General features: G+C 44.4%; 1 pseudogene; it reads right to left on the bottom strand.

The window, feature by feature from the left end:
* LOC111965480 (amyloid beta precursor protein binding family B member 2-like) overlaps nt 1-13,651 on the bottom strand; it is a 61,829-nt pseudogene that overhangs the window by 46,965 nt on the left and 1,213 nt on the right.

Genomic DNA, 13,651 nt, shown 5'->3' with positions numbered 1-13,651 from the left:
AAGAAACAGCAAAGAAGTAATCACTAGGTGTGCTACTAGGTGTAAAATATGTAATAAGGTATTCACTAGGTGTGCTACTAGTGTAAAATATGTAATAAGGATATTCACTAGGTTGGGCTAACTAGGTGTCTTCAGCATACAGGTTAATATTCATCGTGGTGTTCTACTAGTGTAATACAGCAAAGAGGATATTCATTATCGTGTGCTACTAGGTGTAGACACAGCCATACAGGTATTCACAGGTGGTGCTACTAGGTGATATACAGCAACTACAGGATAATTCACAGGGTGTGCTACTAGGAGGTGTAATACAGCAAAGAGCCTATCACTAGGTGGTGCTACCTCAGGGGTAATATATGTAATAAAGGCATGTTCACTAGGTGTGCTACTAGGTACTAAATACAGCAACTAACAGCATATTCCATGTAAGGTGTGCTACTAAGGTGGTAAATACAGCAAAGCGGCAATCCACTAGGTGTCAACAGGGGTATATATGTTCATAAGGATGTTCACTAGGTGTTCTACTGGTTTTATTAATATAGCAATACAGAATATTCATTGGTGTTACTAGATGTGAATACTGCTGTCGTGTCTTTGGTATGCCGGATTAGTTTTATGACATGCTATTCTATAAAATACTTTTCTCGTAATTAATATTCCTGATTGAACTATAAATGTAAATGTAATTAACTAGAGAGGAGGGACACCAGAAATAATATTTATAGAGCTGTTATCTTCCGAATAAACTCTTAAGACCTATCATATTTTACATCAATAGCAGTCACATATTAATCGTCATCTTATTCAGTCTCATCTGAAAGTTGTAAATTCTTGGTTATCTTCACGAACCTGGCTAACAAGTTGATTCAGCAGTAAAAATTGGGTTTAATCTCTCTCACAACAACAACGGAGCAAGGTGTTCTACTAGGTGTAATAGATAAAATAAAGAATATTCATTAGGTGTGCTACCAGGTGTAATACAGCAATACAGCATATTCACTAGGTGTGCTACTAGGTGTAAGACAGCAAAGAAGCTAATCACTAGGTGTGCTACTAGGTGTAAAATATGTAATAAAGGATATTCACTAGGTGTGCTACTAGGTGTAAAATATGTAATAAAGGATATTCACTAGGTGTGCTACTAGGTGTATTACAGCAATACAGGTAATATTCACTAGGTGTTCTACTAGGTGTAATACAGCAAAGAGGATATTCATTATGTGTGCTACTAGGTGTAACACAGCAATACAGGATATTCACTAGGTGTGCTACTAGGTGTAATACAGCAATACAGGATATTCACTAGGTGTGCTACTAGGTGTAATACAGCAAAGAGGCTAATCACTAGGTGTGCTACTAGGGGTAATATATGTAATAAAGGATGTTCACTAGGTGTGCTACTAGGTATAATACAGCAATACAGCATATTCACTAGGTGTGCTACTAGGTGTAATACAGCAAAGAGGCTAATCACTAGGTGTGCTACCAGGGGTAATATATGTAATAAAGGATGTTCACTAGGTGTTCTACTAGGTATAATATAGCAATACAGCATATTCACTTGGTGTTACTAGATGTAATACTGCTGTCGTGTCTTTGGCTATGCCGGATTAAGTTTTATGACATGCTATTCTATAAAATACTTTCTCCGTAATTAATATTACCTGATTGAACTAATCATGTAAATGTAATTAACTAGAGAGGAGGGACACCACGAAATAATATTTATAGAGCTGTTATCTTCCGAATAAACTCTTAAAGACCTAATCATATTTTACATCAATAGCAGTCAATATTAATCGTCATCTTATTTCATTCTCATTCTGAAAGTTGAAAATTCATTGGTTATCTTCACGAACCCTGGTAAAAGTTGACGTCAGCGTACAAAATTGGTTAATTATTTATTTATAAATCTAAAACTAATCACACAGATCACACATAACAATTAAATCTAACTTGATTACAAATTGCCGTCATAAAGGAAAACGTCCCTAGCCGGGCGGAACAGTTATGACAGTTGTTACAAAAGGAAAAGGGCTGGGTTTTAAGTGACAAGAGCGGGGAGATGGAAAGAGGCGAAGCTGCAGGCTTATCGTAAATACAGTTCTTATGCATTCTAAATTACCACCCATTTGAAAGGAAATCAATAAATATTTACTCAGCATGCGCTCGTAGTTGGTGTAGATGGAAGCGACCGTGTCCAAACCCGAGTCCTCTGTCCTTAAGAATGTCTTCTGGTGTCACTGGATACGTTGTAGTAACGTCGTTGTGTAGTAGACGGAGATCTTGACTGTCCTTCACAAACCTGCGTTTGTAAGCAGCTGTGTCTTAGACTCAACGGCTAGGTAGTATCACTTCTGTAAGTTGAATACGAGTTCAAGTTCATTACTCATTCACAACCAAAAGTCGTCATGCTATGTTGGCTTTCTTGATCTATATTATTCAGAACCACTTACTGACATAGACCGTCTCCTCATCCTCGGAACACAAGTATATTTTGTCAATTCTATATCTAGTGGGAGGAGGGGTTGTCTATTGAAAAGTTTATAAACCCATGGCTCTTCACATGGCGGCACTGATGAGCAGAGCCCAAAACTTATGAAAACCCAACTCTCATTTGAAGAGCTAAAGATACATTTCATCTCTTCACAAATAATTTATATTCAACAGTTGAATTAAACACAATCCATTTGGTGAAAATCACAATACTCTATGTTAGACTTCCACAGTAGAGTTTATGTTCATTCTATCAGTTGATAGAGATGGTCAGAGGGCAACCGAACTGCAATATACCTTAAGTACCGCATATATTCATGGTCGATTTACCGAAATATAGTTCATTTACCCCCCAACTTCCTGATGATCCCAAATCTCTATGACCAAGGGTTGGTTGCTAATGTACATCAGTAGAGTAGAAGGAGAGACGGGAGAGGGGAAAGAGTAAATATTTATACTTCATAAAACCTACCCCAGGCCAACTGCATGACAACTGCCAATACAGCAGTATTCACTAGAGTTGTGCAATAACCTTGTCTTGTTAAATACATCCAAACAGCATACTCGACCAGTGTGCAAATATGTGGTAAATATTAGTAATAAAGGATATTTCACTAGTGTGCTACTAGTTATAATACCTAGCAGATACAGTCATATGTTCACGTAGCGTGTATAACACAAGTACAGAATATTTCACTAGATGTACCTACTAGGTGTAATACAGCAATACAGATATCACCTAGGTGCTGTTAACTAGGTGTCAATCGAAGATGCAATACAGCATAATCACTAGTGTGTAATACGCACATAACAGCATACTCATAGGTGCAACAGCCAAAGAGATATTCATCATAGGTGTTCTACTAGGTTAATACGGCAATAACAGGCAATACTTCACGAGGGTGCCATAGGTGTAATACAGCAATGCAGCATAGTTCACGAGGTGTCTTTTACAAGTAATACTTATCATTACAACCATATTCACTAGCTGTGCCTACTAGTGTATACAGCGTAATAAAGAAATTCAGCAGTGCCACTATGGTGTAATGAATGTAATAAATGTATTCACTAGGTGTGCTACTAGGTGTAATACAGCAATAAAGGATAGTTCACTAGGTTGCCAACTAGGTTAATAGATTGTAATAAAGGATTTCACTATGGTCTACTACGGTGTAATACAGCAATAAAAGAATATTTACTAGAGATGTATCACTAGTAGAATATATAGAGCTAATAACAGTAGATTCAGCCATGTTGCCAACTAGGTTCAGAAGTAATTAATAATAAATGATATTGCACTAGTTGCTACTAGGTGTAACAGGCCAATAAAGAATAGTCAACTAGGCTGTGCCACTAGGTGTATAGATTGTAATAAAGATATTCACTAGGTGTGCCACTAGGTGTAATAGATGTAATAAAGGATATTCACTAGGTGTTGCTACTAGGTGTAATAGATGCAATAACGGGTATTCACTAGGTGTGCTACTAGGTGTAATAGATGTAATAAAAGGATATTCACTAGGTGTGCCACTAGGTGTAATATATGTAATAAAGGATATTCACTAGGTGTGCCACTGTAGGTGTGTAATATATGTAATAAAGGATATTCACTAGATGTAGCACTAGGTGTAATAGATGTAATAAGGATATTCACTAGGTGTGCTACTAGGTGTAATAGATGTAAAGGATATTCACTAGGTGTGCCACTAGGTGTAATAGCATGTCAATAAAGGATATTCACTGAGGTGTGCCACTAGTTGTAATGATTGTAATAAAGATATTCACTAGGTTGTCCACTAGTGTAATAGATGCAATAAAGGATATTCCACTAGTGTGCACTAGGTGTAATAATGTAATAAGCATATTCACTAGGTGTGCCAACTAGGATGTAATAAAGGATATTCACTAGGTGTGCCACTAGGTGTAATAGATGTAATAAAGGATATTCACTAGGTGTGCTACTAGGTGTAACACAGCAGTACAGCATATTCACTAGGTATAATACAGCAATACAGCATATTCACTCTGTGTTCTACTAGGTGTAATACAGCAATACAGCATATTCACTAGGTGTTCTACTAGGTGTAATACAGCAATACAGGATATTCACTAGGTGTGCTACAGCTGTAATACAGGGGTATGGTGTATTTCCCACACATTTATTGTGTGAGAGACAATTTTCCCCTCGGGGACATTAAAGTTCATCCTATCCTATAAGACATGTCCCTCTGTCTTCCTCACCTGTCATGGTCTCGGCCGACGCCCCACACACGGATGCTGCTGATTGGCTGAGAGTGGAGCATGCTGTGGTCGTCCGGGTGGACCAGGGTCAGATCACGGTCCTGCAGCACCAGCAGCATGCCTTTACCCTGATGGGACGATCAATACATCAATCAATACATTAATCAATACATCAATCAATCAATACATGAATACATCAACACATCAATCAATACATCAATACATCAATACATCAATACATCAATACATCAATACATCAATCAATCTATACATCAATCAATACATATATCAATCAATACATCAATCAATACATCAATCAACCAATAATAAATCAATCAATACATCAATCAATACACCAATCAATCAATACATCAATCAATACATCAATCAATACATCAATACATCAATACATCAATAATTCCATACATCAATCAATCAAATTGTATCTGTATGGCGCATCCTACAACTATGTATGTCACAAAGTGCATACACACACGCACGCACGCACACAAGCGAATGCACGCAAGCTTGTGTAACCGGTGGGAAATGGCTAGCTAGTTAGCGCTGCGCGTTAGTAGTGTTCCAATCGGTGACGTCGCTCGCTCTGAGACCTTGAACTAGTTGTTTCCCTTGCTCTGCAAGAGCCGCAGCTGTTGTGGACCAATATGTAATGACGCCTCATGGGAGGCAGTTGTTGATGTGTTCAGAGGTTGCCTGGTTCAAGGCCAAGTTAGGGCGAGAACAGGGACGGAAGCAACACACCATGCACCCCCCCACGCACCCCCCCACACACACACAGGTCCTCACCTCTCCCCAGACCCCTGCCGAGTCTCGTATGTCCCTCCTACAGTACGACAACTGCCTGATACAGTGATGGACAGCCACACTGCTCCTCCCCTCTGCCAGGTCTCTCTCTGCCATCTCCACCCAGCCCAGAGAACGCACCGGGAACGACTGAAATACACACACATAGATGGAGCAAGGAATTAATAAACACTAATACAAAACCACACACACAAACGCACACCTCCCCCTACACTGACACAGAAAAACGTTCTCTTTAAATTGTGTTGGTATAAGGTCCAGGGGACTTGCAGAGAGCCATCAGAGGAGGGTGTGAGAGTATTGTGAATGTATGAAATATAATAGGCATGAAATATAATAGGCTGTGTGGTTCAGTGCATCCCAGAGCCAGCCGTCCCTCAGAGCACCACAACGCATTATTCTTCTCTTTAGGGACAGACCCCGGGCTTTTGTTCCAACTCTCACACAGGGACAAACATGCACACAGACTGCAACACACACAGATGTACACGAAACGCACGCGCACACCCGGCACTTTTCAATGGTTCCATCATCCGATTATGTTGTGTGTATTATGTTCAACAGAGCAATTCCCAGTCAGCATGGTGACAAGTGCATTAGGCCTAATTGTTTTCTCTCTAAATCCTTCCTTTCTTCCTCCTCTTTTTCTCCTCCCTCTCTTTACCTTCTCTTCATTCTCACTACCAACAGTCCTCCTCATCAAACTTGAACGTACTATGAGTGCCCCCACCCTCCACACACCCCTCCTTCTCTGTTGGGGAGCATGTACATACACCATTAATCCAGCAGGGGGCACTAAAACCTCCCATTCAGCCACAGAGCCTTGGCACTGGGCAGTAGTTCACCAAACTACCAATAGGTGGCAGTGCCACGGAGAAAGAGATCATCTCAATGGACAGCACATTACCTCCTTCCTTCCCCCGCTTCCTTCCCTCCGTGAACACTGGATAGGTGACAGCATGGTTAGCATCCCATTGTTTTCGACCAAATCCAACCTTGTACAATCAGTGATTAATAAATTCTCACCTGTCCCTCTGGGTCAGTGCAAGCACTGTTGAGGTCCACTGTMTCTAACTGGGCAGGGCTACAGAGGGAGAGACAACCATGAGCAAAGACATCAGCAAAGTGTGAAAAGGCAAGGAGAAATGTGATAATGGGCCAACCAGAAATACAGGCTTTACTGAATGTCTGGTAAATACTGTGTATGTCTGTGTGTTTTATGGTGTGTGTTTGGGTGTGTATATGTGTGTGTGTATTTTTTGTGATGTGTGTTTTACTGCAGTCTCAGTGAGGCGTAACGGAGAGTAGCTCCTTCAAAAGCTTTCAGGCTGGGGTCAGATAGACTGGGTAGTCCTTCAGCTCCTAGAGAGAGAGAGAGAGAGAGAGAGAGAGAGAGGAGAGAGAGAGAGAGAGAGACAGAGAGGAGAGAGAGAGATGAGAGAGGAGAGAGGGCACAGTAATATCTGATTAAATTTTATATGAGTATATTGATTTGTTTTTATTATCTATTACATATTCCTGATTCTTTAAGGCACACATGTGATTCAGTCATATTCTGAGCCTGTGTACAGTGTGCCCATTCGTAGTGTGTAGTCTTATACTGACAGTGCAGGTGGGTGCTGTCAAAGCCTCGGACAGGCAGAATGACATCAGAGGGAGGAGGAGGAGGAGCCGGAGGGATGAGGCACAGTTCCACTGAACTGTCTGATACCAAACTGCTGGGACGCCTGCAGAGAGAAGGAGAAGGAAAAGAGAGAGAGAGAAAGAGAGACGAGAGAAAGAGAGGGGAGACAGAGTGAAGAGAGAGAGAGAGAGAAGAGAGAGAGAAAGAGAGAGAAGAGAGAGAGAAAGAGAGAGGAAAAAGAGAGGAGAGAGAGAGAGAGCGCGAGAAAGAGAAGGAGATAGAGAGGACGAGAGAGAGAAGAGAGGAGAGAGAGAGAGATCATATTAACTTTATTCAGAGAACTCGAGAACAGGACCTCAGAAGTAAGTGTGTGTGTGTGTGTGTTGTGTGTGTGTGTGTGTGTGTGTGTGTGTGTGTGTGTGTGTGTTGTGTGTGTGTGTGTGGTGTGTGTATGTGTGTGAGTGTGTGTACAGACAGTACGGTGTGTGTGTGTGGTGTGTGGTGTGTGTCCGGCCTCACCTCGCTGAGCGGTCTCAGGGTGACTGTGCTCTCCCTGCTGTGAGTCAGGGAGTGGGTGGAGGTGTGTGTGTTCGTGGTGGTGGAGACAGGGCGGTCGTACTGGTGTGCCAGTAGGGACATGCAGAAGTAGACCTCCGATAGGTCTGTGACCTCACGCCAGCCTGGGGGAAGGTCCCCCTCACCCACACATCTGCTGTATAACACAACCACACACACACACACACATTAATACACACGCAGACAGTAACAAACATACGCACATACACTAATACAACACACACACACAACATCACCTGTAGCCACAGGTAACGTAATTGTGCATGTAGGCAGACTGAATCGGATAGAGAAGAAATACACAGACAAACACACACACGCATACTAAATGCACACTCACACAACTTAGACACACTCAAATACACAGACGGTTGTCTAGGTCAAAATACACAGACGGTTGTCTAGGTCAAAACACAGACGATTTGTCTAGGTCAAATACACAGACGGTTGTGTCTAGGTCAAAATACACAGACATTGTCTAGTCAAATACACAGACGGTTGTCTAGGTCAAATAGACCCCCCCCCCCCCCCCCCCGCCCTGACCAACTTGCTCTGAGGGCTCTCTGTTGTCACGTGTTTCTGACAGACAATCAATCAACCAGCCAGCTAATCAGAAGGTGTCTAATCCTCTCACCTATTTCTTGTGGGGTCTGAGGGGAGGGGCTCTCTTGGGACAGGGTGGTCCAGCTGGAGTCCTCATCCTCCAGGGGAGACTCCACTTTCGTACCTAGACTACCCAGCTTAGAAGCTCCTCTCTCTGGGTCCGGGCTGAACGATGATGGGGGGGTCTGGAGCAGAAGAGGGGTGCTCTCCTCCCCCCTGGGCTGCTTATGGGGTGCAGAGGGGGGGCGGTGGAGGTACGGGTTCTCATTGTTGGGGTGCAGCTCCACCTTGATCACTCTGGGCGGGGGAGCCTGTGCACTTCGGGGGGGTTTGGGGGGCGTCTCAACGCTGTGTGGGTGACCCTGGGCCTGGGTTAGGGCCTCCTCTCTGCCCTGAAGTGTGGGGCAACTCTGGATCTTGTTCTCTTGGGCCCAGCTGAGATGGTTTAGGGGAGAGATGGCGGGAGAGTGGACCCTGTGCAGCAGTAGAGGCTGTGCAGCAGTTGGAGTGGCACCCTCTTCCTCTTTGTATTCCTCCTGTTTTGGGGTCTGTTTCTCCTCCTCCGGTCTCTCTCTCTCTTTATCCAGGCTGACCTGGTCTTTCTCAGGGCAGGGGTGCTTCTCATCCCCTTCCTCCTCTTCCTTGCTGAGAAGATCTTCTTCCTTATTGCCTCCACTAGGAGAGTCTTCCTCTTTGTTTCCTCCACTGGGTGGGTCCTCTTCCTTTTCATGGAACTCCAGAAAGCTCTTTGTCCTCCGACAAAATGGGAGCGGGTCCTGTGAGTTCTCGCTCTCCATCCAATCAGAGCTGCGTATGGGGGTGATGATGTCATCCTGCTCTTTGACCTCTGTGTTGGTTTTACTCTGCTCCTGTTGCTGTGTCTCGGCCTTCCGCTGCAGGTTGGCACCATCCTTTGCCAGCTTGGGGTTGGTGGAGAAGAATGAGGAAGAGGAGGAGGAGTAGAGGGCAGAGGATGAAGAGGACTTGGTGGGGAGGCGTCTGCCGCTCAGTCCCATGGCGCTATGCACACTGGTCATGGCGTATCTATGGCGACTCTTGGGTAAAGTGGCGGAACTCCCCGTTTCCATGGCGGTAGGGGACTCCTTTATGATATCATGGCCCAGGAGTTGGTTGTAGGAGGAGCGCAGGCTGAGGGAGGTGGGAGGGGCGGCAGGGGGACCGCTGCGATTGGCCAAGCCGACAGAAGAAGGGGAGGAGCCACTGCGGGAGAGCGGGGGGGTGTGGACGGACATCATGAGTGACGAGAGGTCAAGAGGTCAACTGGAGAGGGGATCCCTGCAAACCTAGAGAGAAGACAGAAGGGCTCACTAGGAGTACAACACACACACACATTTTTTACGCCCCTTTGACATAAAGATTTTTGTAGCAGGTTAGGAGAGCATTTTCGCTAACCCTAACCCTTTTCCTGACCTTAACCTCAGTCCCCTAACATGCGCACTCACTCACCGCCACACACACACACAGACCACACAGACACAACACAGACACACACACAACACAGACACACACAGACACACAGACACACACACACAACACACACACACAGAACACACACACACACACCACCACCACACCGACACACCACACACACACACACACACACACACACACACACACACACACACACACACACACACACACACACACCAGCACACCAGCACACCAGCACACCAGCACACCAGCTCCAAGCTCTCATAGGAATTCAACATCTGATACGGGTGATGTCGTTCCATTATCCACCACAGTGCTTGAAGGAAACTTGGCCTGAGTCACGTCTTCTCCATGTGCGATGAGTTAGGAGGATCACAGGAATGAGTTGGAGGTATAAGGAGTAAAACACAAGACAAGGCAGCATATGACTTTGCCAGTCTAAACGGGAAGCACACCTGAATAAAGACACTCCGTATGGCTCCATAAAGTCCTACAGACCATCAGGTTCGCGGGCATTGATCTGTTGCCATGGCACTAGCACGGCGTTAAAAGCTTTGTTCAACATTCTGGCAACCCATCGAACCAATAGCGAAAGGTTTTATCGACGCACTCTGCCATGTGTTTTGTAACTGTGCCCCAATACAGCAACACCCTCGGTCTCCCTCTTTCTCATCTGGTGCCGGTTTAAAACACAGTGCCAAACCTATAACCTGGGTTCTATTTTCTGGACATACTTGGCAATCATGAGGCTTAGCGCTGTAAATGTATTAATCCACAACCGATGCACCCTGCCAAGGCTAATGCTGTTGGAACGTATACCTATGCTAGGTCAAGATGCTGACATGCTGTAGAGCAGATAATACTCTCTATCTGACCCTTTCATCTCCCTGGGTCTCAGCTCTGTGTTAGCAATGCCAGGTGGACACAGACAGAGAAAAAGAGAGAGGGGGACTGGGGAGTATCATTGTCAATTCAGATGCCGTCAGGAAGAGACAAGGTTTTGAGTTTAGGCCTGTCAGTGGTTGGTTTTACTATACTCGGTTCTTCAATTCAATCATACTCCTCTCCAACGAATGAACGCACGCACGGACGTGCACACGCACACGCACACGCACACACACACACACACACACACACACACACACACACACACACACACACACACACACACACAGGTAAACAAACAAAAAGGTGGAAAACATGGGCACAGCAGATTTGAAAACAAGACAAGCCCTTGGAAAAAGAGAGAGAGAGGTCCTTTTAAGAGAAAATATCCCCACACAATGCACTTTTTCATGAGGGCCCCTCATCCCTTCTCTGGATGTTGTTTTGGTGACAGAGAGCACCTGTAGGGCTTCTGGAACTCTTCCCTCCCGCTCTCTCCTTCTCCCTTTTTCAGAGATGGCACAAATGATGTCAACAAGGTCAATCAGTAGACTAATGTAGGCTACCTGTAGACATACTGTAAAGTACACTTTTACCAGATACACTACATTACCAAAAGTATGTGGGCACCTGCTTGTCGAATGTCTCATTCCAAAATCATGGGCATTAATATGGAGTTGGTCCCCCCTTTAATGATGTAACAGCCTCCACTCTTCTGGGAAGGCTTTCCACTAGATGCTGGAACATTGCTGTGGGGACTTGCTTCCATTCAGCCACAAGAGCATTAGCAAGGTCAGGCACTGATGTTGGGCGATTAGGCCTGGCTCACAGTCGGCGTTCCAGTTCATCCCAAAGGTGTTCGATGGAGTTGAGGTCAGGGCTCTGTGCAGGCCAGTTGTCACGCCCTGGCCTTAGTATTCTTTGTTTTCTTTATTATTTTAGTTAGGTCAGGGTGTGACATGGGTATTTATGTGGGTTTTGTAGTGTCCAGGGTGATTGTAAGGTTTAGGGGGTTTATTTAGAGTAGTTGGCTTTATGTTTAGTATAGTTGTCTAGCTGTGTCTATGTTGTGTGTAGTTGTCTAGGAAAGTCTATGGTTGCCTGAATGGGTTCCCAATTAGAGACAGCTGGTTTCTGTTGTCTCTGATTGGGAGCCATATTTAAGGTAGCCATAGGCTTTAGTTTGGTGTGGGGAATTGTCTATGTAGAACGTTTGTAGCCTTTGTGTGTGCACTACGTTATTTAGCTTCACGTTTGTTGTTTTGGTAGTTTGTAAGTGTTTTGTTTCGTTTTGCCTTCTTCAATAATAAAGAGAAGATGGCTTATTTTCCTCATGCTGCGTTTTGGTCCGAATCTCTTCCACACGATCGTGACACCAGTCAAGTTCTTCCACACCAATCTCGACAAACAATTTCTGTATGGACCTCGCTTTGTTCATTGGGGCATTGTCATGCTGAACCAAAGGGCCTTCCCCAAACTGTTGCAACAAAGTTGGAAGCACAGAATCATCTAGAATGTAATTGTATGCTGTAGTGTTAAGATTTCCCATCACTGGAACTAAGGGGCCTAGCCCGAACTATGAAGAACAGCCCCAGACCATTATTCCTTCTCCACCAAACTTTACAGTAGCCAGTATGCATTGGGCAGGTAGCGTTCTCCTGATATCCGCCAAACCCAGATTTGTCGGACTGCCAGATGGTGAAGCGTGATTAATCCATCCAGAGAATGCGTTTCTACTGCTCCAGAGTCCAATGGCGGTGAGCTTTACACCACTCGGTCACATGGTGATCTTAGGCTTGTGTGCAGCTGCTCGACGAACAGTTATTGCGCTGATGATGCTTCCAGAGGCAGTTTGGAACTCAGTAGTGAGTGTTGCAACCGAGGACAGCACTCGCAGTTCTGTAAGCTTGTGTGGCCTACCACTTCGCGGCTGATCCGATTTTGCTCCTAGACATTTCCACTTCACAATAACAGCCCTTACAGTTGACCGGGGAAGCTCTAGCAGGGCAGAAATTTGATGAACTGACTTGTTGGAAAGGTGCCATCCTATGACGGTGCCACGTTGAAAGTCACTGATCTCTTCAGTACGGGCCATTCTACTGCCAATGTTTGGCTATGGAGATTGCATGGCTGTGTGCTCAATTTCATAGACCTGGCAGCAACAGGTGTGGCTGAAATAGCCGGATCCACTAATTTGAAGGGGTGTTCGCATAGTTTTGTGTATATATAGTGTATTTTACACAAAACATGTCCTCATAAGGACATTAAGTCTCTCTCTGTGAAGTTACATTATACCTGCAGCTACTGATTTCAGGACAGTTTTTGATGTTTTTCTCACTATGCAATCTTCCGACTATTTCCTTAGTACTGAGGTAAGCAGAACTGCTGTGAACAGCATAAATACCCTGTCCTGGGCAAAACACCAAAACTGACAAGGAAGCAGTTCATAAAGTAACAACTGTCCAATATTCAAATGCTCAAATGCCTGCTTTGCATAAATCTCAGAGATGGAGAGAGCTACTAGATCCCTACTGAGATTGTGTGTTTTTCCTGATGCTGCATGTCTCAATTAGCAGAATGGCACGAGACAAATAGGGGAGAGATATATGTTTTTAGAGAGAGAGAGAGAGAGAGAGAGAGAGAGAAAGAAAGAAAGAAAGAGAGAGAGGACAATGACACAGCAATTTTCAGCAGAGACGTTGGGCTCACATCGCCACTCAGCTCAGCTGTTGTCCTACAACACACACATCTTTGTGTTCCCAACACTGTAGGTCATTCATGAGACCTTGCCAAACATGGTACTACAACCCATATTACAGGAAGTCAACTAACGGTGTCATTTTAAACAGCTGAGAAATGTCTACAAGATTCAGGGGCGGTTTCCCGGACACAGATGAAGCTTTGTCCTGCACTATTTCAATGGAGATTCTCCATTGACCATGCTTTCTAGTC

Source organism: Salvelinus sp. IW2-2015, linkage group LG6.2 (genome assembly GCF_002910315.2).
Source record: "Salvelinus sp. IW2-2015 linkage group LG6.2, ASM291031v2, whole genome shotgun sequence".
Lineage (NCBI taxonomy): Eukaryota > Metazoa > Chordata > Actinopteri > Salmoniformes > Salmonidae > Salvelinus > Salvelinus sp. IW2-2015.
Note: the sequence above shows the minus strand (reverse complement) of the source record. Positions and strands in the feature narration are given on the sequence as shown.